Source organism: Primulina eburnea, chromosome 3 (assembly GCF_022965805.1).
Source record: "Primulina eburnea isolate SZY01 chromosome 3, ASM2296580v1, whole genome shotgun sequence".
In the NCBI taxonomy this organism is placed as follows: Eukaryota; Viridiplantae; Streptophyta; class Magnoliopsida; order Lamiales; family Gesneriaceae; genus Primulina; species Primulina eburnea.
Window position 1 is genome coordinate 51,774,190 of NC_133103.1, and position 23,837 is coordinate 51,798,026.

At 35.8% G+C, this 23,837-nt stretch overlaps 1 pseudogene; it reads left to right on the plus strand.

The window, feature by feature from the left end:
• The first annotated feature begins 486 nt into the window (after positions 1-486).
• The window catches only part of LOC140827463 (serine/threonine-protein kinase ATM-like), a 32,398-nt pseudogene continuing 9,047 nt past the window's right edge, over positions 487-23,837 (plus strand).

A 23,837-nucleotide genomic window follows, 5' to 3' on the forward strand; every position in this document is an offset into this window, starting at 1 on the left:
TTTTATTAAATAATTTTTAATTAATATTATTTTTTAAAAAAGCCCCAAAATTCAAACTTAAGACTAAAAATAAGTCAAATAGAAAATCAATCCACGATCATAACTACAAGAATATATTATTAAAAAATGAAAGAAAGAAGATCGAGTTTTTTTTAAATAAAATAGTAATAAAAAATTTAAAACAAACGCAAGCTTACTTAAATTAAACGAGACGTTTTTTTTCTTCTTCTTGTCTTGTTAATTCAATAAATTTATATAATTGTCACTTTTAAAAATATGTAAAATTTAAAAATAAAAATTTGCATTTTGAGATATTAAATTGCATGTGTCTATATAATTAATAAGTTTATCAAGTTATTTCAAATATAAAACATTATACAAAATTATTTAAGTAAAATAAATTAAAAACGGTGTAAACCATGTTTTAAATTATTACCTAAAGTTTATATTTTAAATATATCCCCAAAAATGTTAACGGCTGAAAAATAAAACGCGTTTTGTCGGTTTCCATATCTGAATTGGCCCCGCTCCCCTCCGCTCCGCTCCCATCCCATTGTTGAGTTATCAAATACCCCGTAACAGGGTTCTTCCTCCCCGATCAATCTCCTGATTCTCCCGCCTTTTCTCTCTAAAGAAACCCTAGCGCTTGGATACGGTAAAAATGGCCTTGAAAGTCGTTCAAGTGATCGTCTCCAAGCTATCATCCGACAAGGCCAAAGCCCGAGAAGTAATCAAGAAGATGGTGGATACTTGGTTTTTAACATGTTTCGGCTTATCCGGGAAAGATGTTCAAGTTTATATATTGATTATTTTGCACCTCTCTTACGCTTTTGTGTTCTGAACAGAATATATGGTTCATGTTATGCTTCGGATATTTTCGAGATAAGACTTTTACTGGCGTGTCTGTTTAGTTTCTTGGAGGGTAACGAGTTTGAGTTTCTTGATATGAAATCATCTTTACATAATTTTCCATGATTTTGTTTAATAGGATCGAGCAATAAGTAGAATTCATACTTGTATACTTTCACACAGTTCGTTTGTTTTGCTGAAACATTTCCGATTCATATTTCTTATCTTAGGATGGCATTGAGTCCTATTTTTTAATAGGCACTGAACTATATGTAGAGGTCATTGCCATTCCTTTTGTATCTATTTAAAAATGAAGGAAACCTTTTTTCCTTTTCATTGTATTATTTTTTATGGTTTGACGGGTACATGATGATAGTTTTTGATGTTTGTCATTACCTTCTTTTATTAATTTATTTTCCCCCTGAAATGGGCCAGTCGATAAACATAAAGATAATTTACTTTCTTTTATTTGATTTTAAATTATTCAAGCAGGGAGTCTCATTCGCTACATGTGTTATGAAATTCGAATCTTTGCGAGAATTATTGGAAATACTTATAATTGGCTTTTTCCGTAATTAAGTTTAGGGAATTTCATATCCTCCTCTTCAATTCTACAAGTGATTAATATTCTGAGATAATTTTTTCGTGGATAATATTTTGCTCATGTAGTGTATTAATGTTTTTTATCTTTTGGTTTATGAATACAGGAAGGGGCCAAGTTGTTGAATACATGGTTAGAAACCGATAGATCCATTGGATTCTGTAGATATTTGTCTGATAAAACTTCAGTGCTTAAGCCTAACGAAGTTCCACATTGTAAGATGCATCTTCTGAATTTACCAATCACGTGGAATATAATCTGTCCAAAATTGATATTGAGATTGGTTTATACCTGTAGATTGTAGTATGATTTTTAGACATTTTGAGATAGAAATGATGCAGGTCTTTGTCTTCTTTGTAAATCATAAAATGTATTTTGTGAATTCAAAGCTATTGATTTATTTGCAAACAATGAATGAAAACACTGAAATGCTCGGAATGTCTCTCATGAACAAAAATGCCTGGAGGGGAGTATGTTATTTTATTTATTTATATATAACATATTTATATTAAAATAGGAACTCAGAGAACAAGGAGGCGGATAAGATATCTGCAGAAGCACAATACCAGAAGTAACAGGGAGGGGAGTATGTTATAAATTTGCTTCATAGTTGAGTTTTTTTTTTAATGATCTGAAATGCATGTTGATATTAGATAAGAAGATACACAAAATGATAAAACAGTATACATAAATGCTGTTGGGTTATATCATATAATGAAATAAAAAATATATAAATGCTCTAGAGAGGATTATATTGTAATTTGTCTCATGTGTGAGTTATCGTGAAATGACAAGATATGATATTATAGATTGAATATAGATAACAAAACTAAAATCTAATGCTTGAGATGGAATGAAAATCGTCCAATGACCGGAAGATAAATCAGATTTCTCATTGATAACAACATAAGAATATGGTGGCTGAGATTGAATGAAATTCATTAATTGGCCTGTAGATCAGATCAGGTTTTTTATGAATAACAAGAGAAGCATCTGTTAGGTGAGATTGAATAAATTCATCTGATGATCAACATCTATCCGAAAATTTAAGGATACAAAATGGTATCCAGATTCTTGTTTAAGAGAGAATTATTAAGACCTGCAGATTGGCGAGGGGATCCACATGTTTCTGTATCAAAGAAATGTAGTCCTAGGTCATCAATGTAAGATTTATCATTGATGTAGTTTTTTCTGTTTCATTTGATTTCTTCTGTTTTTCAGGCAAAACAAATCTTCTTCTCATGTGGCTGAATCACTTTTCAATCATGTGTGGGATGTCCTCAAAGATGTTCCAAGTTTCCAATCTGAGTATGGTGTTATCCTTCGCTATCTTTTGGAAGTTACATATTATCGGTTTCACATGCGGAAACGAGTTTACTCCAGTGAGTGTACCTCCAATAACTTGGCTAATTCACTATCTATATGACTGTGAATTTCATCTGCATGGACAGATCTTGTACTTCTGTACATGGAAAAGGTGGAAAAAGCCTAAGCACAAAAAATTTTGGTCAAATAAACCCCAAAGAAGAGGTTTCCTGCTTCACCTTGACACTTCATTCACTTTTTGAGAACTCTCCTGGAGATAGTCCTGATGATCTTCGAGATAACATTATTTCGGGTTTTTTGGAATTTTTTCTCATGTAAAGCAACACATCGATATTTTTGTATTCCGGTTCCACCTTACATAGATTTCTTTTAGTTATTTTGTTGCAATAATCATCAACTTTATAATTTTGTTCTTTTTGCATGTTAGGGATGAGGGAAAAATTTCTCGCAAGCTTGTGGAGTGCATCAATACATGTTTGTTAAAGGATGGGCCAATTATAGGTGGCAAATCCCTGGAAATTCATCAATCAGTAAATCATTTCGTCTTTCGGTACTGGTTTGCTACTCATGATCGAAGTCTAAAGGTGTCGCCGTACTAAATTGATGGTTTTGGTTTAAAGTTAAATGTGTGTAGTTCTTCTAATTTGTCCTTCATTAGTAGGATTCTCTTATTTGCTATGCAAAATCGCAAGTAAGTTTAACTAGAGGTGTGGATGACGGAACTTGTGGATGTGATGAGCAAGGAGCTTGATCAAATGAGTACTTCCAGCACCAATTCTTTTTTCACCCCGGTTAGAATTGCAACATGCTTAATTTTTGGTGGGTTTATGAAATGCTACTTCTCTGTTCTTGTTTGTATTTTATTTATTATTGTTATTATTATTATTTTGAGTGACTCAATTAGGGGTGAAAAATGTGGATTATGACAAGCTCACAGTTCAAGGTGGCGGAGCTTGCTGCCCTTGTGTTTTGCCAGGTACTTATTGCAGCAACTTAATTGTTGTGCCTTTTGATGTTGATACTCCATTACATATTTGTGGTTGTGTGCTTACCAGACATGATATGGCTCTGTTGTATTTCATTGGGTTATGGGCTCGGTTTTATCCATTTTATGTTCCATTGTTGCTAAAATTGTAGCAGCTTACTCTGTTAAATTTTGAGTAATAGGAAGATGGGATAAACAACAGAAAAAAGGTGAAAAGTCTGGTCATAAGTGTTGTCGCCATAAACGACGTGCCACAACTTAATTTTTTTCTTCTTGATTTTATATAATTGTCACCACTTCATGCTCGTAAGAGGATATCTTGGGATATTATGGTGGAGTAAACCACTTCAATCAGATTACAAATTGATTTCAATATTGACGATACCAAGTGAGATTCTATCAAATGAAAAATTGAGTTCTGACCCCTTTTTGATTCAACAATTAACATGAATTTAAGCTTTAAATGAAATAAAAGGGCTTAATAGAATTTTGGACATCAATATGTAGAATTCCACTTTTATCATATTGAGCAGAAATAAATACGGTATAAAACTGTTGAAGGAATTTCAGCTGTGATATGATGCAAATTTTTTAAAACATAATGAGAGGGAAGGACAACTGAGAGAACATAAATAAATATTAAGTGTGATTTTAATGAATCAAAATTTGATTTCTAGTTCTTTTACTTTTTGAAATAGTTTGAGATGCTTCCATGTATTTGGTGTGACTTGAAGAATTCCGCTTTATTTCAATCTTGAGAAAAACAATTTTCCATATTTATGGTCAAAGGTTACAAGGCAATGTTCACTTTCCAGGTGTGCGCTAATACATATGAAAGCCCAGTTACTGAAAAACGTGCCCGGAGGGAGCATGTGGTTGTCCTGATAAAAGAGAGAGTCATGGGGCGCAAATGGCCATGGTAAGTTTCAACAGAACTTGTTCTTTTGAGTAGATAAAAAAATATATATAAACATCAAATATCTCAATACTTAACAGTATCCTTTGGGCTGGTGGATGGTGTGATATCATGTTTTTTCCTTGTTCATGGATCACACATTCGATGGCAAATCCGACACAATATTTTTCAATAATTTCCAAATTTGTTTTTACGTTCAAAAGAATGAGAATGTATTGTTCACATTTGCATTCATGTTGCTACTTATTATCCACCATCTTGAGTTAAAACGAGCTAATATTCGTGGGTGGCATGCTGCACTTGTTTGTCTCATACGCAATTATTCTACTCGCATCCGTAAAGATCACTTATTGATTTTATTGTGAAATCTTGACTGTTACCTGTAGCTTTATTGACTGGTTTATATTTCATCCTCCGATTGACAAAATTTGTGATCCTGTAGTCTATTTGTCTCCTTCCTGTGTGCTGGAGATGCATTCACATTTTCTTGATATTTTAATTTGGTTAATATCTATACCTCTTCGTTGAGGGGGAGAGGAGAGCTGTCGTCTGTTTTGCCTTTTGCCTTCATTTGAAACTTATTCTTTTGGTACCAGTAGGGAACTATTTTTTTTCTTGTTAGGGTCTTGCAGGGGCACAATTCTCTTATCTTTGTTGGTTTGGTAATGTGCTTTGTAGGTTCTCTTTTTTCCTTTTGCTTTTCAGTACGTATGTCAATTCATCAGTTGCCTTACTCAAGTGATACCGCCATTCAGACTTGTTTCTAATGTTTCTGTTTTTCATACTTCTGATATTACATTTGCCCTTTCTAGAGTCCTCAGTCAAATTTTGATATCCGGAATTCGCTTGTTCTCGATTGCAGAATTATTAACGCTGCAACTTTAGAGCATTCTTATGATGATTTGTTCTGGATGTTGCAGTAGGTTGTTCCTTTACATGCAAAAACTTCATTTCACTCTGTATAATTGAGCCTAATAAATCAGTGTGATATGGTTTGCAACTGTAATAATTTGATGCTTAAACAAATACTATGATATCTTATTTTTTATGTGATATAACTTATTTCTTATGTGCAGAAATGCCTTCTAGTTTCTTTTCTTCTGATAAGAAAAAATATTATTTTAATAAAAGATTTTAATTACAAAAAAGGAGACCAGAGGTCATCGCATAACAAAGTAAGAACTGGAATCATATTAACACAATATGAGACTCCAATCCCTAAACAAAATTGACTGCGAAAACATTTTAAACTCCACATTATTTGTAATCCAGCATGGAACCATAAGTTTAATCTTGTCTCAGCACTCTTTGTTATTCATTTTAACTTCTGACCAATTTTGAATTTCATTTGAACGAGTCTTCGTAAGATTCTTCTCACCGGTTTTTTATTTTATTTGAAGGAGTCTGCTTAGACTTTCTTTATTGATGCTTTTTGCTGCTCCAAATGAGAAATCATCGCAGAAGCTAGCTTTTCCCTTGAATGAGGTATATCACATTATATATGTATGGAGGAAAAGATATAGTTTTATTCAGTGTGTCCTCCAGGTTTCTTGAAATAATTTTGTTCCTTGGACTTGTCATTTATAGTCATATGCTAACTAAGAAGGATAGTTTTTATTGCAAGCTTTGGTTGTATCATATGTGGGGAAGGCTGCAGTCTAGGTTTCTTTGTTCACTTTTCTTTATCATGGCCAATAGCAATCATATATTGTGGATGGACTGGATTGTTGCTCATCAATTATTGCGAACATCTTACCTTCCTACTTCTCTCCCTTTCCTTTCCCTATCTCTTACTCTTATTAATAAATTTTTTCTGGCTCTTTCTATCAACGTCCTTTTTGAAGAAAAATGGCTCTGATTAAATTGTTTGTGTTTGGTTGGCGTCTGGGGCTTACTAAGGATAATGCAAATAAACTCCATGAACTTTCTGGACCATTATATGAGGTATCGTGTTTGTAGGATGTCTTATGCAGGGACCTGCTTGATATTCTTTTTTCTTTTAATCCTTGTGCATATTTTGGTTTTATTTTTGTAAAAATTCTGCAGGTTGGCAAAGGTTGGCAAGTGATATGGAACTGCCTTATGCGGAGTTTGCCAACATTTTGCAATCTCACCTCAATTGTAAGCATCCATTTGTGTAAAATTCCCATCAAGGCATGGTGTAGATAGATCTTTGACATGCTTCCTTTCCTCTTATGGTGAATTGTTAAGTTTAATTCATCTACTTTGCATTTCATATTGTAGGAAAAAGTAGGTACAGTTAGATTCCCTCTCATGAAATCTCAATCTCATATTGATAAATGCGTGTTTAAAATGAATGTGTTTTTAATATGGCATTGATTATGCACTTATGTTTGGAGATTAAAAAAGCTACCCCACTTTTTTTTTTTTGATAAGAAACATGATAGTATTATTAAAACTAAAGAGTGTTTCTTTTACATAAAGTGGACTAGTGGTCCACCACGAAGAAAGATAAAATAATGCAACTAGCAATAAACATAACTCCAGTCTCTTAAAAGATCAAGAATGGATAAACTCTCAAACTCTTTAATATTTGCAATCCAGTTTGCAATCCTAAACTTGATTTTTCCCAACACTCTTCTGCGCTGTCTTCCAAATCTTCAAAGATTTGTCTATTTCTCTCTAACCAGATACCCCAACAAATGCCATGAATTACCACCCTCCAAAAAATTCTTCTTCTTTTGCCGACCCACTGTCCAAGATCCGTAATGAACAAATCTTGTGTTGTTTTTGGTATGACCCAAACCAATTTCAGTTCTTCCAAAGCCCTAGACCACAATTCATTAGCAAGCTTACAATGAATGAGCATGTGATCTTGCATTTCCAAATCATTACGACACAACACGCACCAATTGGGAGAGAGAGCACATTTAGGCCATCTCTTTTGCATCAGGTCGGATGTAGGTAATTTTCCAAGGATTGCCGTCCACGAGAATATTTGAATCTTTGAAGGAATAGGAGTTTTCCAAATGATATGGTAAAATTCGAAATTTTGGACACAAAAATTCGCTGAGAAGAATGAATGGAAAAAAGACTTTCTGTGAACTTCCCAGACGGATCCCCTTCCCACACTCGAAAATCATCGACCCCTTCGATCAAATTAACCCTATCAAAAATGCTCAAAAACGAAGACAACTGAACGACCTCCTCCTTTCTGAGAGACCTATGAAAATGCAAATCCCAAGAATACTCATGTGACACAGTATCGAATGCAGCAAAAAAAGATATAGGCAAGTTACGAACCGAACTAATACGAAATAAAGAAGCGAATAAATCCCGGAAAGATAACTCCCCCCACCAAATGTCCTCCCAAAACATGATTTTTGTACCCTCTCTAACCACTAATCTTAGTAGTCGGTGATATGTCGGGTATGATCTAGAGACGAATTTTCACGGGCATCTAAACGTCACATTCGTAGCCAACCCTGCATCTCAACCGTTTTCTTGTAACCCATATTTGCTCTTTATTATCCTTTTCCACCATGGCTCATTCTCAACGTTAAACCTCCACCACCATTTCCCCAAAAGCGCTTTGTTCCTCAAGCAAATGTTACCATTACCTAAGCCACCTCTCTCTTTCGGTCTACAAACTTGTTCCCAGCCTACCATATGACAATGTGATTCACCCTCATTTCCACCCCACAGAAAATCTCTCATTAACTTCTCTATCTTCATTGCTATTCCTTTCGGTACCCTGAATAGTGACAGAAAGTATATAGGCAAAGCATTCAATACCGCAACAATCCATGTTACTCTTCCCCTTTTGGATAAAAATGCCTTTTTCCAAGTTGCCAATTTTCTAGTAATCCTGATGAGGATAGGTTCCCAAAAAGACACTTTGAGTGGATTACCCCCTAAAAGAACTCCCAAGTATGTAGTTGGCCATTGATCCCTCAATACCGCAACAATCAATGTTACTCTTCCCCTTTTGGATAAAAATGCCTTTTTCCAAGTTGCCAATTTTCTAGTAATCCTGATGAGGATAGGTTCCCAAAAAGACACTTTGAGTGGATTACCCCCTAAAAGAACTCCCAAGTATGTAGTTGGCCATTCATCCCTACGACAACCAATCCTGTGGGCTAGCTCCTCCTCTTCAACATCATCTTGACATAAACCCGACAAAGCACTCTTTTCCCATTTGATCCTAAGTCCTGACATATCACAAAACAACTTCAAGATTTGCACCAAAAAGTTTAAATGAGCCTCTTTTTTAACGAAAAATAGAGTGGCATCCGCAAACTGTATATGTGATACTTCCACCTTTTCTCGGCCCATTTCAAACCCTTGGATTAAATTCTCCTCTTTTGCTATATCATTCAAACTTCCCAAAACGTCTACGACCATATCGAACAAAAATGGAGATAAAGGATCTCTCTGTCGAAGTCCTCTATTCGCTTTAAATTTCCCCCTCGGTCTCCCATTTATCATGATGGAAAACGAGACATTTGATACACATCATCTTATCCATCTTCTCCATTTCTCGCCGAATCCCTTTTTCCCTAACACGAAGTCCAAGAAGTCCCCCATTCAACATTGTCATATGCTTTTTCAAAATCAATTTTCAAGACCCATCCCTTTTTTTTCTTCTTCTTCACTTCTTCCACCAGCTCATTGGCAATCAAACAACAATCCAAAATTTGTTTTCCTTCAATGAATGCATTCTGAGATTCGGACAATGTATGTGACAATACTTTTTTCATCCTTGTAGCCAACACTTTTGCAATTATCTTGTATAAGCTCGTTGTGACGCTAATGGGTCTGAAATCTTTCACCCTTAATGAGTCATGCTTCTTTGGTATCAAGCATATATACGACTCATTAGTTATCCCGTTTATGATCCTTCCTTCATAAAATTCCTCAAAAACCTTCATTAACTCCCCTTTTTATCACATCCCAACAATCTTGATAAAATGCCAAAGTATAACCGTCAGGCCCCGGTGCTTTGCATCTGTCACACTCAAAAATCACCTTCTTAACCTCTTCTTTGAGAAATGGTTGTTCAAGCTCAGCCCTCGTATCGACATCAATAGTCCTCCATTCTACACCTTCAATCCCAAATCTTCTCACCTCTCTTTTACTGTACAACTGTTCGAAGTAATTGACAATGGCTTTAATTATTTGACCTTCATCCTCTACCACCACTCCATCCTCCTTTTCCAATCTACTAATTATTTCTTTGCTCTTTCGGTGATTAAGTAAAGAATGGAAGAATTTGGTATTGTGATCTCCTCCTTGTAATCATTTTATCTTTGCTTTTTGATATAACATCATGTTTCGTCGACACACTAATTCTTCCATCTCCCATTTTATCAGTGTTTTTTCATTCACCGCTTATGCATTCCCCCTTCCGTCACTCTCCATCTCATCCAATGTAATAATTCTGTTTTTCAATTCTGCCTCCCTCATCTCCGTCTTCCCAAACTCCTCGGCATTCCATAGTTTTATCTCTTCCTTAGCAGACTTGAGTTTCCTCATGAATTTATATACCTTCCATCCCTGCAGTTGTGAGCTACTCCACCATGTCGTAAATTTTTCCTTAAAACTCTTTATGTTTCAGCCACATGTTTTCGAATCTGAATGGAGTCGGCCCCCATTTGAGTTTTTGTGTCTCCAAAACAATTGGAAAATGATCCGATGTTATTCGAGGCAAAACAGATTGCCTATGGTATGGAAATAACTCCATCCACCCTCCCAAAAACAAGAATCTGTCTAATCTGCTGTAGATTGGTCTACCCCTCAAATTTGACCATGTAAATTTTGCATTCACTAACGGGGGATCATACAATTCCAATTCCTGTATCAAAATATCAAAGCAATTCATACTTGTTGTTTGTGAATGACTGTTCATTTTCTCGGTCAATGACCTCACAACATTAAAATCCCCTCCCAAACACCACCTATCCCCACACAAGACCCTCAAACCCGCCAATTCATTCCAGGACATATTTCTCAATCGTTGTTTGCATGGGCCATAAACTACAGTAAACCACCAACTTTCAATGTCTTTCTCTTTTTCTATACAAACCGAAACCGTGAATTCCCTAATCATATTATCTTTGATGGATACCACTCTTGGATCCCACATAACCAAAATACCACCTGATCTGCCAATTGAAGGTAGATGAATCCATTCAACGAACCTTTATTTCCATACACTGGATATAAAATTTCTGCCCACAACTTCTCTTTTTGTTTCTTGTAGAATAACTAAGTCTGGCTTCTCCGTGCGTAACATATCTCGAATGAATCCCCTCCTCGTTGCAGAACCTCCTCCTCTTATATTCCAAGAAAGAATCTTCATCTAAACACCTTTTCTCCCCTTGCACTTATTCCAACCGTATTTAATCCAGCCCCCAGTTCCACCTTTGTACTCCCATCATTTCCAAACATCCATTACCTCTGTCATGTTCGGACATTATCATCATCCCCCCGCTGTTGTTATCACCCTTGTGGATTTTGCACTCCGACATACCCGACTTATCACTAACCACTTTATCTTCCTTAACCTCTAAAACCCTCCCCGACCCCGAGATTTGTTTGAATGAAAAAGACGAAGAAGAATGGGTGGAAGGATTGGGAAGCTGGTTATGAGAGTTAGTATTTTTGTTGTGTACCTCATTCGAGTTTGGTGCGAAGAGATCTCCAATGTCCTCCAATCCCAAGCTGGTGTGTGTCGTCGTGTCTGAACTTTCAGGAATATGGGATTTGATGTCGCTATAATCACTTTCCTCTTCCGACGCAAGACCTCGTTCCACTGTGAAATCCCTGTCCTCCCATGTACCATCCTCTCCCCTGTGCAATGATCCATTATCCATCCTCTGTGTATTAGTCTTTGTCACATCCTCATCCTCTATAATGAAAGCACCATAATTCTTCCTTGATTTTTTCCTTGTATAAACCACCTCGAATTTCCTATCTTGTTTGATTGTATCATCTAGACTACCATATTGCTGTGACTTTTCATTGTCTGTTTTGCTCATTGATTGAACCATTCCCTTGTCGAAATCATCAATTCCTTTCGGAATAAGCCTTTTGAGAATCTTGATTTGTTTTCCTCCGCGCACTGGTTCTGACCCAATTGCTTTGGAACCCTTAATCCCTTTCCTTGTCGCTGTGTGAACAGTTTCCTGTTGATTTCCAACAAACACTTCCATCCCTTGAATGACTCGAGTATTGCTGTATTTCCGTTCTTTGTATGTTGAAGGACTTTCTCCCCCCAATACCATATCTGTACCAGCCATTTTCTGTTGGGCAGCTTCTCCGTCACTTTTAATCTGATGGTATTCCGTTGTGGCCATCGAATCCTTCGCTACATCAACTTTTTTAAGATGTCCAGTATCTTCAACAACCGGTTTTTCCACTCTACCCCAGCCTGCTATCACTTCTGCACCATCAACTACCACCTGTGCGTAGGATCTTTTTTCATAGATATCATATGCTGAAATGTTGATCGAATCAACATAAATGCGAACATTCAGAGGACCGCGTGGTGTCTGTATTACCAAAGAGCTATTAATGAATCCCCCTTCTAGCCCCACCACTTTGATTTTAGCAGCTGCCAAATCCTTGAGGAAAATAGTATCTCGACTAATATCCACCAATCCCCCACAACTGTCCCGATATTTTTGAGCACATCTGTTGTCCACATATACCATGGTAATCCAATAATCCTGATCCAACTGTTGCAGCATTCAAAACTTCCTCTTCCGTGTTGACTGTTGATGTCGCTCCTCCATCGTTCAAAAGTCAAAGAATCCTCTTCTCGAAAAAGCATCTATTAATTTTCAAGTAGAATTCATAATCCTCTCTGCTGTTTGGCCACCACATTGCTTTATTTGTCTAGAAAGGGAAAACCTCAATTTTCTTCTTCACTGCCTTACCAAGTGCTTCTGTTACCATTTCCCAAGATATATTAACGCAATCTTTCCTAACAAGCAATGCTTTATTCCAGTCTTTACTCAAACACTGTCGAAATTCTGAATGACCATCAATGTTCTCGGACCCTGTAAAGCTTGGATTGGTCTTACCACGATACATAGATTGCCGAATTTGCTGTTTACCCTTCAGTTTGTATGCTCCTTTCATTTTTGCGTTGCTCAGAATTTTATCAACATAAAACACCATACATCTCCAGCCTTCTTCATACCTTCCACTTGGAATTATAATTCGCTTGTTTCTTGTTGGATCTCTCAAATTTCGACACTTCAATATAGCTTCCTCGATCATTGACAATTTTTTGCACAGATACAACTGCTTCCCCCACTCTCATTCTGTTAAAAGTTGTATAAGATTTAGGATTGATAATGTACTCGCACATTATTTTCCTCAGCCAGTAAACACTCTCACGATCTAATTCCAGCATGTAGCTCGCATCCCGAGTTCTTTCTGTCACACAGATAGAGTTACCCCTTTTCCCCAATGAGATTAGAAATAATTTTTGCTCTATTCTAATCTCTTCTACTGCCTTAGCAGCCTGGTACTTTCTACACTCCATCCTTGACATATGTGAGTATGGTAAAAGGATCGGTTATCTCAATGAATGGTTTTAATCGGAAAGGAACACCGTGAAGGTCAGTAGACAAAAGAAATAGGATTGTGTATTATCTGGGTGAAGAGAGATGGTAGACCGCCGACAAAGTTGGTTGGAATTGGTCGGAAATGTCTTTAGACAAAAGAAATCGGATTGGGTATTATCTTGAAGAAGAGACAAAGTAGACTGCCGACAAGGGTGTTCGGAATTGGTCGGAAATGTGCTATGATGGGTGGCGACAAAGTGACGAACGGCGGAGTTCAGTATATTACTACAAAAGAGAATACCTCCATCTAAGGTGACAAGCGGAACGGGTAGGCATTGTTGAATATATCTATCGCACTCAAGAAAGGCGGAAATACGAGAATATGAATGTCGCCGGCGACCGGCGCCGAGGATAGACAAAAGGTCGGTCGAAAATCTCAGTAGACGAAGGTGATGGTTGAGCAGTGGAGGAACCCTAATGTTTGACGTCTGAAGGTGGGAGGGACCATTTTCAAAAAAATTTCTCACTTTCTAAAAGCTACCCCACTTTTGTTATGGGTGACTCCTGAATTGAAGGTTAAGGATAGCTCAACACTGTCTTAACACCAGTTTCTTCCTGTTTCCATTATTGTATAATGTTCTTATACTTGTAATCATGATCGGATGTTCAAGTTTTTATACAATTCTGAAAGCAACTTTTCAAGCTCTAAATTCAGTATTACAGGGTTAGTTGTGCTCTCGTCTTTGCAGTTGGATGCTGCTGCTTTTATGCTGCTTTGTAGCATAATGTTGAGCGTAAGATTATAGATAATTGTTCGCTTCTCTTATTTTGATTTGATTGTTTCTTTGCTAGTAAAATGCTTGCTTCTCCATGATTTCAGTATAACTACTTCTTTGCTTGGCATTTACCTAGGATACAAAAGATTCATATCTTTTTCCTCTCGAGATATGGGATCTTCAGCTATTTAAACGCACACTTTCAACGTGAGTGATTCACCTTTGCAAACTTTTTGTCGTTCATGTTGCTTTAGAGTATAAATCTTTCGTTGTATGACATTGTCGATCTCATCTTTACCCTAAAATCCACTGAATACTTGTCTGATATTCTTTTTTTGTTCTGGAGAGATACATGTTATATATATTTTTGTTCTTTTACTCTAGAATATGACCCGTGGTACTATGGGATGGTTCGTTCAGCTTTTTTGGAAACCTCTAGCTACTTGTAATTTCTAGTTCAATTAATTTCTCTTGAGATGGTAAAGTGTTCGCCATTTGGGTCCAACGAAGAATATATGACCTAGTTTGCCACTAAAATATGTCATGGAAAAAGATGCTTTAGGGTCACCAGCCATATTTCGGCAAAAAATCCTACGATGCCCAAGAGAAAAAATGAAACGGGAGAATATTTGAATGCATAGTACTTGGTGTAAAATTGGCATACATTAGCATACCTACGGGAGAATATTTGAATGCATAGTACTTGGTGTAAAATTGGCATACATTAGCATACCTTTTAAAGTTTGTGTACACTACCCACTATTTGTTACACTACCCATTATTTGTAGCTATAGAGGCAATCATTCGACGTGAAAAAGAGAACATGTTCAATCTAGAATTCTGATGTCGATATTTCTCGCCATTGGGACGAAACTACAAATTAAAAGGATGTAGGAGTGGAGTCCAACGAGAAACAACCCTAAAGGTCTATTTATTAGATGCGTCAGCCACTCCAGTTTATAAAAAATGAATTATTCTAACATTGCATATATCATGTCAAGCCAAAGGCATATTTCATAATTCTTGACATCATTTAATTCACCTTAATATATATCTTAAATGTGACCATTGGTTATATTATATCAGCACTAACCAAATATTAATCATATGCTGTTTAAGCGGAGTAAGAGAGGACAACTTGACAGACTAGTGTATTAAGTGCATACACCTTTCAAAATAAATTGCAACTCCTAATATCTTGTGTGACATAGAATTATAGAAGCCTTACTATCGGCCTTCCTAATGTTACTTTTTAAAATTTTCATTTTATTTTGCTTTTAATATTGCTAGGTAAATATTTTACGGAATAATCACCTTATATATCCATTTGATCTCCTCCGTGATGGTCTAATAATTCTGAACACCTTAAATAGTTATTTGATTTCCATGATATCTTCGATGGAATTTGTATGATCATATTTTCTCATATTTTTTACTATTGCCTTTTTTATTTTTTTCTTCATTAATATCTTGGGTAGAATTAGTTGGTGACAATTGTTGCTTACCTTAATCTAATCGAATTATTTGAATTGTTGGTTCAGTGGTGCTGTTTCAAAGAGTTGAGTCTTTAATGTTTAAAACATCTGTTCTTTTTTTATGTATTATCAAGCACTTAAATTCTATAATTAGTGAAGTGCAGTTTAGAGTAAACATTAGGACAGAATTGTTGGTCTTATATGGATGTTGCTTTTTTTTTTCTTTCTGGCAGCAATGTAGTATTTGTTTGTTGACATTTAAGTTACTATCCTTAGAAGTGTTTCTCACTGACTTTTTTAAAATAAGAATGCAAACTGTGGGGTTGTAAAGAAGTAGATTTTTCCAGTCTTATCATGAGATGGCTGATGCACGAATGCAATTTAGTTGAATACTTCCTTTCTTCCGGTGTCAAGTTTTAGAATGCTTTTATGTGATAAGATATTAGTGTTATCATGCAAACTTTTGTTTTAAGTGGAAAATTCTAGTTAAGTGTAGTTTTGGTGAAAATAAAACCCTTGCACAACCAGTATTCAATTCATTGGCTTGAAATTGTTGTGTTTGGATCCCCTACAAAAGATTTGTGTTTGAGATTAGTTTTCCACCATATTTTATTGGTGTGCCGTGTGTGATTATGTCAAAGTAACTTGCTCTATGTTCTCTCAGAATATGAACATTAATTTTTGATTCAGAGTTTAGAATGCAAGAGTATAATTTTCCTTTAGCTGTCGTAATTCTTTTCCGATGATTCTATCCAGTGTCCTGATGTTGGGAAATATACTTCAGGTGTGCTTTATGCTTCATCTCATGCTACTTCTCCAGGAGAATCTCGCTGGTAAGAACCCATTATACTTCTCTTTTTTGTATTCCTATAATAACTTCAAGAGTTCTTTTCAAACGTGTGAATTTGATATTTCTCTCTTACTTTCTTCTCTTATATCCAACCCGAAACATAACAACTCTGTTGTATAGAAACATATATGAGAGTCTTTTCTCATCAACAACTCAAACAGAATGACTCAACTGTCTTGAAACATGGCTATTAAAGTTCACGTTGTATCTTTCTTTTGATTTCTTTTGTTATTTCAAAGCTTTTATGGTGGTTGGAAAATATCTAAATGATGCCCACTCTACTATTGATATAGTCAAGAGTATGATGACCATGAGAAGCATACATGTAGGCATCTTGTTGCAGTTCCAAATTTGTAGTTTTGGAAGTTGAAATTTCTTACTCTCATATTTATGGCCATGTTTATAGACTTGGTAATAATTGATTGGTGCTTTAATAATTTCACAAAGTAGGTGGAAAGGAAAGGGTTGCCATCCCATTATCATAAACTGCGAATAAAATGGTGTATTTGATTTTTGCGTCATTCCCTGAGATGCAAAGCTTGTTATTTTGTGCTTGTTTCCCGTTGCTATATGTCATACTGGACGACTGTGTTAGTTATTCTTCCTCGTGTTGAATGGATTACATTTTAAAAGGGAGTTTTCACGTGTTTTCAATTTATTGGAAGGATCCGGATCGTATCTTAAAAGTATTCATTTTCTTGCTGCAGGGTGATCTGCAAGATTCTTTGTATCTTCGGCAGAACATGTTACCAGCTGTTTTAGCTATACTTAACTTGAAGGTACATTCCAAACTAGGTACAGTGGCTTTGATATTTTGAAGTGATTTGATGATATTGATCATAACTTTTAATAACCAAGGAATTTTTTTACAATCTTCAAATGATTCGCTGTGAAAATTCCAGTCTATCTGCAAAAGAAATGAATCCCATCAACGTATAGACTGAGAGACAATATATGATGGACTTATTCAATTCTGTCCCTCAATTTTCTAATCCCTAGTACTACATCCTTTTTTGTATCTCTTTACTTCTTTGCTTTTCTTTTATACATGTATAGGTGGTGCAGGATGTTGACATTATTTAGAATATTTGATTGACCTCCTAATTACGTAGGAATTCACAACACTGAATGAGCGGTTCCTTGTGCTGCTGCCGGCAGCTGCATATGCCTTTTCTACTGGTTCTACCCCTCTTCTGTAAGACGCTTCAGGACTTCTGCCATTGCTCTATGCTACTGAGCCTGTGGAGGAATTGGCCAAGGTATTATTCTTGCAAATCCATCCTTATAAACCTTTTGATCTCACGTATAATGGCTTATCTTAAAAAGTTGTATCCGATGTCTGGTAGATAGAGGAAAGTTCAAGTGATTTTTTGGAATGCTCAGTTGAAGTTCTTGCGAAGATTCATATTGACTCTGGTCCAAAGGTGTCACATACTTCTATTTTTTGTTACTTTTGAAATTTTAATAACTGATGGATTTTCACTGTCAGTTATGAACAATTTGTAGGTGAATTTGTCCAATTACTGCCAAAATGTACGATTGCCACTGAATCTAAGAGATCAATTGCCTCATGAAATGGAAAATCACGTTCTTGAATGCATAAAGGAAGTCGAAATTGACAAAATGCTGCTCTCAGAAGTTATCTACACATGCGCTCTCTTAGCTAATTTCATGTTCTGTTCGTATTCAACAAGGTCAATCTTCACTTTCATTGATCCTTCCCATTCTCCGTTGCGGCAGTAGTCCTTTTATATGTCCCATGCTTCACTTAAAAGCTTTTGAACTGTGTTGTACGCTCCTCTGTAAACTTTTAATAAGCTCCAAGTAATTGGGGCTTGAGACAAACCTGCACATGACGGTGTGACATTGTTCATTGCCTGAATGGTTACCCATCACACTCTTGTTCCATATTTTCTCAATCACCTGATTGGGGATGCCAATTTTATTCATTCCATTATTATTTTTGCTTTCGCTAACAATTTACAGGCTTTTTGTTTCAATCTGATCTTAGTCATTTGTTTAGTCAAATATAATGTTTTTGCTATAAATTTATTGACACGTTGATTCTCTTTAGCACTAGTTTGCATATTTTATTATTTCCTTCATTTTTCTCAAACAACTATAAATTTTTATGGATATGGTTTTCAAATATTCTGTTTTATTCTCACAGTGTTTCACATTTTTTCTCACTCTCAGGATCAGAGAAATTCCTCCTTTCTTTTCTAAACTGGGTGAATCGTTGTTAGGATATCTAAATCATGCCATTTCAATTGTGGAGAAATATTACAGTGATGGTCTGTCTGGATGTTTGGAATGGAACTCCATAATTAATAACATTGACTCGACTGCGACTTCTTTTAAAAGTTCACTAGCTCGCCTTTTCTTAGAAATTGCCAAGAGAAAAATATTGCAAGTTCTGGATTTTATTTTGGAATTGTTCAATCTTCTGAGAGGCTTCTGAAAGCCCTTGCAAACTGTATGAAAGATGTTCAGAGTGCAGAAGGAATTCTCAAGCAAAGCCAGACTTCCCCGACTTATCAGACGCCCACTCCATTCGTGATCCTTTGCCGCTAAATGGCAGGAAAAAAATTGATTTTGGATGTGGAGTTGGATATGAACGGTGGGTCGATTGATGTAGATAGGGTAGGTATTGACGGTAGTCACACAACTGGGTCTTCCGTTTCTTTAGTGAATCGGAAATTCAGTGAATCAGAAATTGAATTTCCTGTGTTTTTTCCCAATTTTATCATTGTCGACGTGGGAAATCATGTTCAATCTTAGGGAAAAAGAGAACGACCCACAGGTATCTTAGTCTCATACCTTTACGTTCCATGTTTTTCTTGGCATTTGCTTTATAGCTATCACGCAGACAAGTAAATTATTTCTGTTTCGTATTTGAGTAGGTTTTAGATTACTCTCTATGCATTCTCAGCTGGCATCCTCACTGGTCTTCCTGCAGACATATATTGGATTTGGTATTGTGCTCTTGTTGTCGTCTCTGTCATTTCAATGCAAGCAATTTTGTGACACCATTTGATTTGTCTAAAACTACCTGGTATCTATTTGATTTCTCCTCTCCAGGTTGCGTCTATGACTGATGTAGTAAATTTATATGAAAATCTTAAGTTCCCGTGTTCCTATATACTGGATGGCATCTGTTATTTGGTGGCAAGCCCGTTGCAGTAAAATGGGATTGGAACTCAGAATACCGTGCATCTTCCTTTACGAAAAGGGAGTCCGAAGAGGTGTGATAGTTGTGATATGTTTCTGAGCATGCTTGGATGTTTTAGTGGTAAATTATCAATGGCAAGTGGGATGTGAGTTTGAGTTTGTTAGTGTCAATATTTTTGTTTCTTACTTGATTTTGCTGACTTTATACATGTCATTTTTAGCTTTTGTCAGAACAGTCTTGAGGAATGCAATTGTAAGTTAATGATTAATTTGTACAAATTATCGAGTGTTAAAATAAAAGTTGAAGTAAAAAAGATACAATTGAAGCATAGTTAGCTAGAAGTTAGGTCGTGAGAAATTAGGTTTCAGATCAACGAGGACAAACCCTGTGAAGAAATTTAGTGTGCGGAATTACTTGAGAAATAGTCATATTTAAAGCTTTCTCATGCTAATACTTGTCAGAAAAATTGTTTTCTTTTTTTCTAAATTAGCCTATTTACTTTCAGTGCTTGACTTCTCTCGGAGATTTGGTGCCTAAAGTCTTTGATAACAGTCTCTTCGACTTGTATGATCGTGTGAAGCTTGTTAACAGCATATGCAATTTTGTATTACTCAGGCCACAATTTGCTCAGGTGATTAATCTTTATCCCCATCATGATTTTTAGTTGAGAAAATGTGAACCTGGTTTATTTATCTTGCTTTTCTTTTTCTCAGTAATTAATCTTTAGTCCCTCACTTAGGTTGTCATTCTTTTATTCATTCTTATACAGTTAGTGATCCATAAGCTATTTATGCTGCTCCGAGATCCTGATTATCGGTTATGCTTTGCCCAGCTCGTCGGATTGGCGTCTTTTTCCAGACATGGGATGGTCACTCTCTACTCTTCCAAGATGTTTGGTAATTGGCTTGAGATAGACATATTTCCTGTAGCTATGATAATTTATCAAATTTATTGTAGCTTAAGTGTTATTCTAAACGGCCATTGACATGGGTCAGGTCCATTTATAATCTTGTTTGTCTAACCAAACTTTCTAATACTTGCTCTACTGATAAGTTTCTTGATGCCGTTGCACATTTTAAGATTGGACATTTCTTACTATATTGTATTGTGGGCTATTGTTTTAGGCTTTTCTCCATTTTGTACAAGTCTAAAGTAGCCTTGTGTGGTTTAATTAGTGTATCAATTCATTTAGGATTTGCTCATATACAATGTGGTTTCTGATATGATTACACTTCGTTTTGCTTCTAAAATAACATCGTTCTGGAAAATGTCACTGCAGTTCAAATTTTGGAAGGAAATTGGTTACTTCCTCTGGGGAGAAAATAGTTCGAGCACATGAAGTTTTTTCTGCTGGTCCTCAACCTCCTCCGATTATGGAAACAATTGTCGTAACTCTTATGCATCTTGCACTGCATAATGAGAAAATAGAGTTCGAGGTACCAAAATTATTTAGTTCGAGGGAACACTATTCCCACGAATTGTCATAACTCTTATGCATCTTGTATTGCCAACTCAAAATTTTCAAACTATTCCCACGAACCAGCTTAAAATGATGCCTCTTCAAAACTTTCAAAATTTATTCAATGAATTGTCGATAAATTACTTTTAGCGTTTTGATTTTTGAATTTTACATACAGGCAGTTTTTTGTGATATCTGTTGCTGCTGCTATCGATCCCTCCCAAAGGTAAGAGTGGAAAAGTAAAGTAGCCACATCTTTATGTTGCATTTGACCTCGGCTCAATTTTCCAAATATTCATCTTTGTTCAGAGAACTAGTCAGTGCTGTGCTTGACAGTTTATCTAAGGAAGCATGCTATACAAACAGGACAAAGGTGATAAATACATTTCTGGTTGATTAATTTAATTACATGATACTAACTTTACAAATTATTTTGTGCTTTCAACATTTTTGAAGTTCTTGGAGGAGCTTATGGGGCCAATTCTTTTTAATTGGGTTGCTTGTGGTGTAAGCTTAGTTGCACTTGTTGAGGTAATGTCATGTTTTGCATTCGAGGTGTTTACCATTTAAATAGAAAACTAGACAGTTAATCTTTATTGGATTTGCAGGCAAGAGGCATTTTTACGTCGAATTTGGAACCTATGAACTTCATAAAATATTGTTGTCCGTGGCTGCTTCCGGCTTTGATCTTGCATGAAGATGCTAACAATTTAAAATGGGTGGCTAAGGTAGCTAGCCTTGCATTCATTTCCTCGAAGAATGTTGTAGCTTCATTTAACTTTTTGAACATTAATATTATTTTTAGATTTGTATTAAATCTTTGTCCAAGTTATTTTGGTTTAGATGTCTTCTATGTTTTCTTAATGTGGTGAGGTGTTTGATCTAATTAATGTTAAAAATGATCGTACCTCGAGTCAACGATTTTAGCATAGGGTAGTTGTATGTCGTGTTCACTGATGTGGATTGATCTTTGCGAATTGATATACCCATGTCAGGACTCAGGATCATAAGATGACATTTTTGCTATTGAATATCTTGAACTATATATGCTAGTTTTTATTATTGTTCTTTTTCCCAGGTTGCTTGCCAGCCTTGTGCAGCTTTAGTTAAGAGTCACTTTGTGCATATCTTTTCTGTCTGTATGGCAATGCATTGCAGTAAGAAAGCTAGGTGGGAGAGGGCATCAAGAGTGCTGGAAACTTCTATTTTACTTATAGTTAATTTCTCTGAACATGAAAGGGATGAACTCATTAACAAGCAAATGATACTTTCACTTACTGCCTACAACTTTAGTCTTAACTTTAAACATCTCATGTTGAAAATCAACTGCATTCTCTTTGATACTTTTTGCATGAAGTTAATGTTGTAATTGTGTTTCTTTGAAATATTTTTCTTTTATACTAATTTGTGGAAAAAATGAACTAATATGAATAAAACCTTTGTCTGTTACACGTATGTATCAAGTTTCAGTCTAAAAAAAAACCATTTAAATTCTAATTTATGAAAGCATTTTGTAAATCAATGGTATAATTTACATTCAATAAAAAAGTTCATTTTTTATGCTTGACCCGCCAAAAATTGGAGTTTTTTTTAAACCTGGTTTGAACAGTATGTGAAGTTTCTCAGCGTAAGTGGATAATTCACACCTTGAACTAGAAAAAAACAAGATGATTTTTAAAATTTTAGATTTCTTTGGAAGAATGTTGGGACAAGATAAAGTATAGGGTTTCAAGTTGGATCTATAAGAATGTGGAGGTTAAATCGTTCTCGGTCACAGACTTGTATAAGAATTGAAGTATAGTATAACGTTGACTCGTAGTACGAGTCTTACCTTACTATGCATGGACCTTTGGTCTGCTTTTTGTAATTAATATCTTTTGATAATATAATATCGTTTCTTTTTTAAAAAAACTAGTGCGAATAGAACGAAATATCTTCTTTGTTACTTGGAAAACATGATAAAATTCAGATTGTAACTTTCTCATCCCATCCAAGTAATAGGTGCATTTTCTCTCCTTGTTAGTATGAATCTCAATCTTTGTAGGATTGTCTTCCAGCAGAGTGAGTGGAAATGCCTCTGAACATTTAAGGTGTTTAGCAATCTCTCTAATAAAACTATTAGAAAAACAAGGTGCAAGCAAGATGGATGAAATGGATAGTCTAAGAGTAAACATGATGTTCCACCTCTTGAGATGGACATAGGAGCCGAGCCTTATGAAGAGTTGGGGACATAGAGTGTTAAGTATGGTGGGTCTGCTAGCTATAAGATTAGTCTCCCTGAATAAATAACCGGGAGACCGAAATTACCTTCTTGAGGAGATAAGAAGAAACCTGAGACATAAATCATTAAGAGAAGTATGAGTTTATTTCTTGTTTCCTTTTTGAGCTCGTTTCGGTTTGCATTGATATGGATAGCCATCTTTCTCCCAGAAAATATCGATTGAGTATTTAGGGCTATTGCAGTTGGTGCAATGATGAGTGTTGGCCCTGTATTATTTTTATTGATAGCCATTGCAGAGGCTTTAGAATGATCATTTAATCTAATATTAACACCTTTGTGCTTCTCGATTTGGCTGCGAATAAGCTTCCTCTAGCTTTGGCAAGGAGAGGCAGCCAAAGACCTGGTCACTAACTCGATGTAGATTGTGATCAAGACCAAAAAAAATATATAGATCTTATACTTAGCGATACGTTTCCTTAGTTTCTCAATATCCTATGGACATTTCATATCATTTAGCCTACAGTAATCAAGTTGCAAGAATTTTGAGTCCAACTCACTACATTACTCCACAAGAGGGCGATCTCTTTGGTGTGGTTGGAATGTTTGCTTCATTGGCTTTTAGACTCGAGAAGAATTTGACACATCCAGATAGTTCTTGATTCCATTCCAA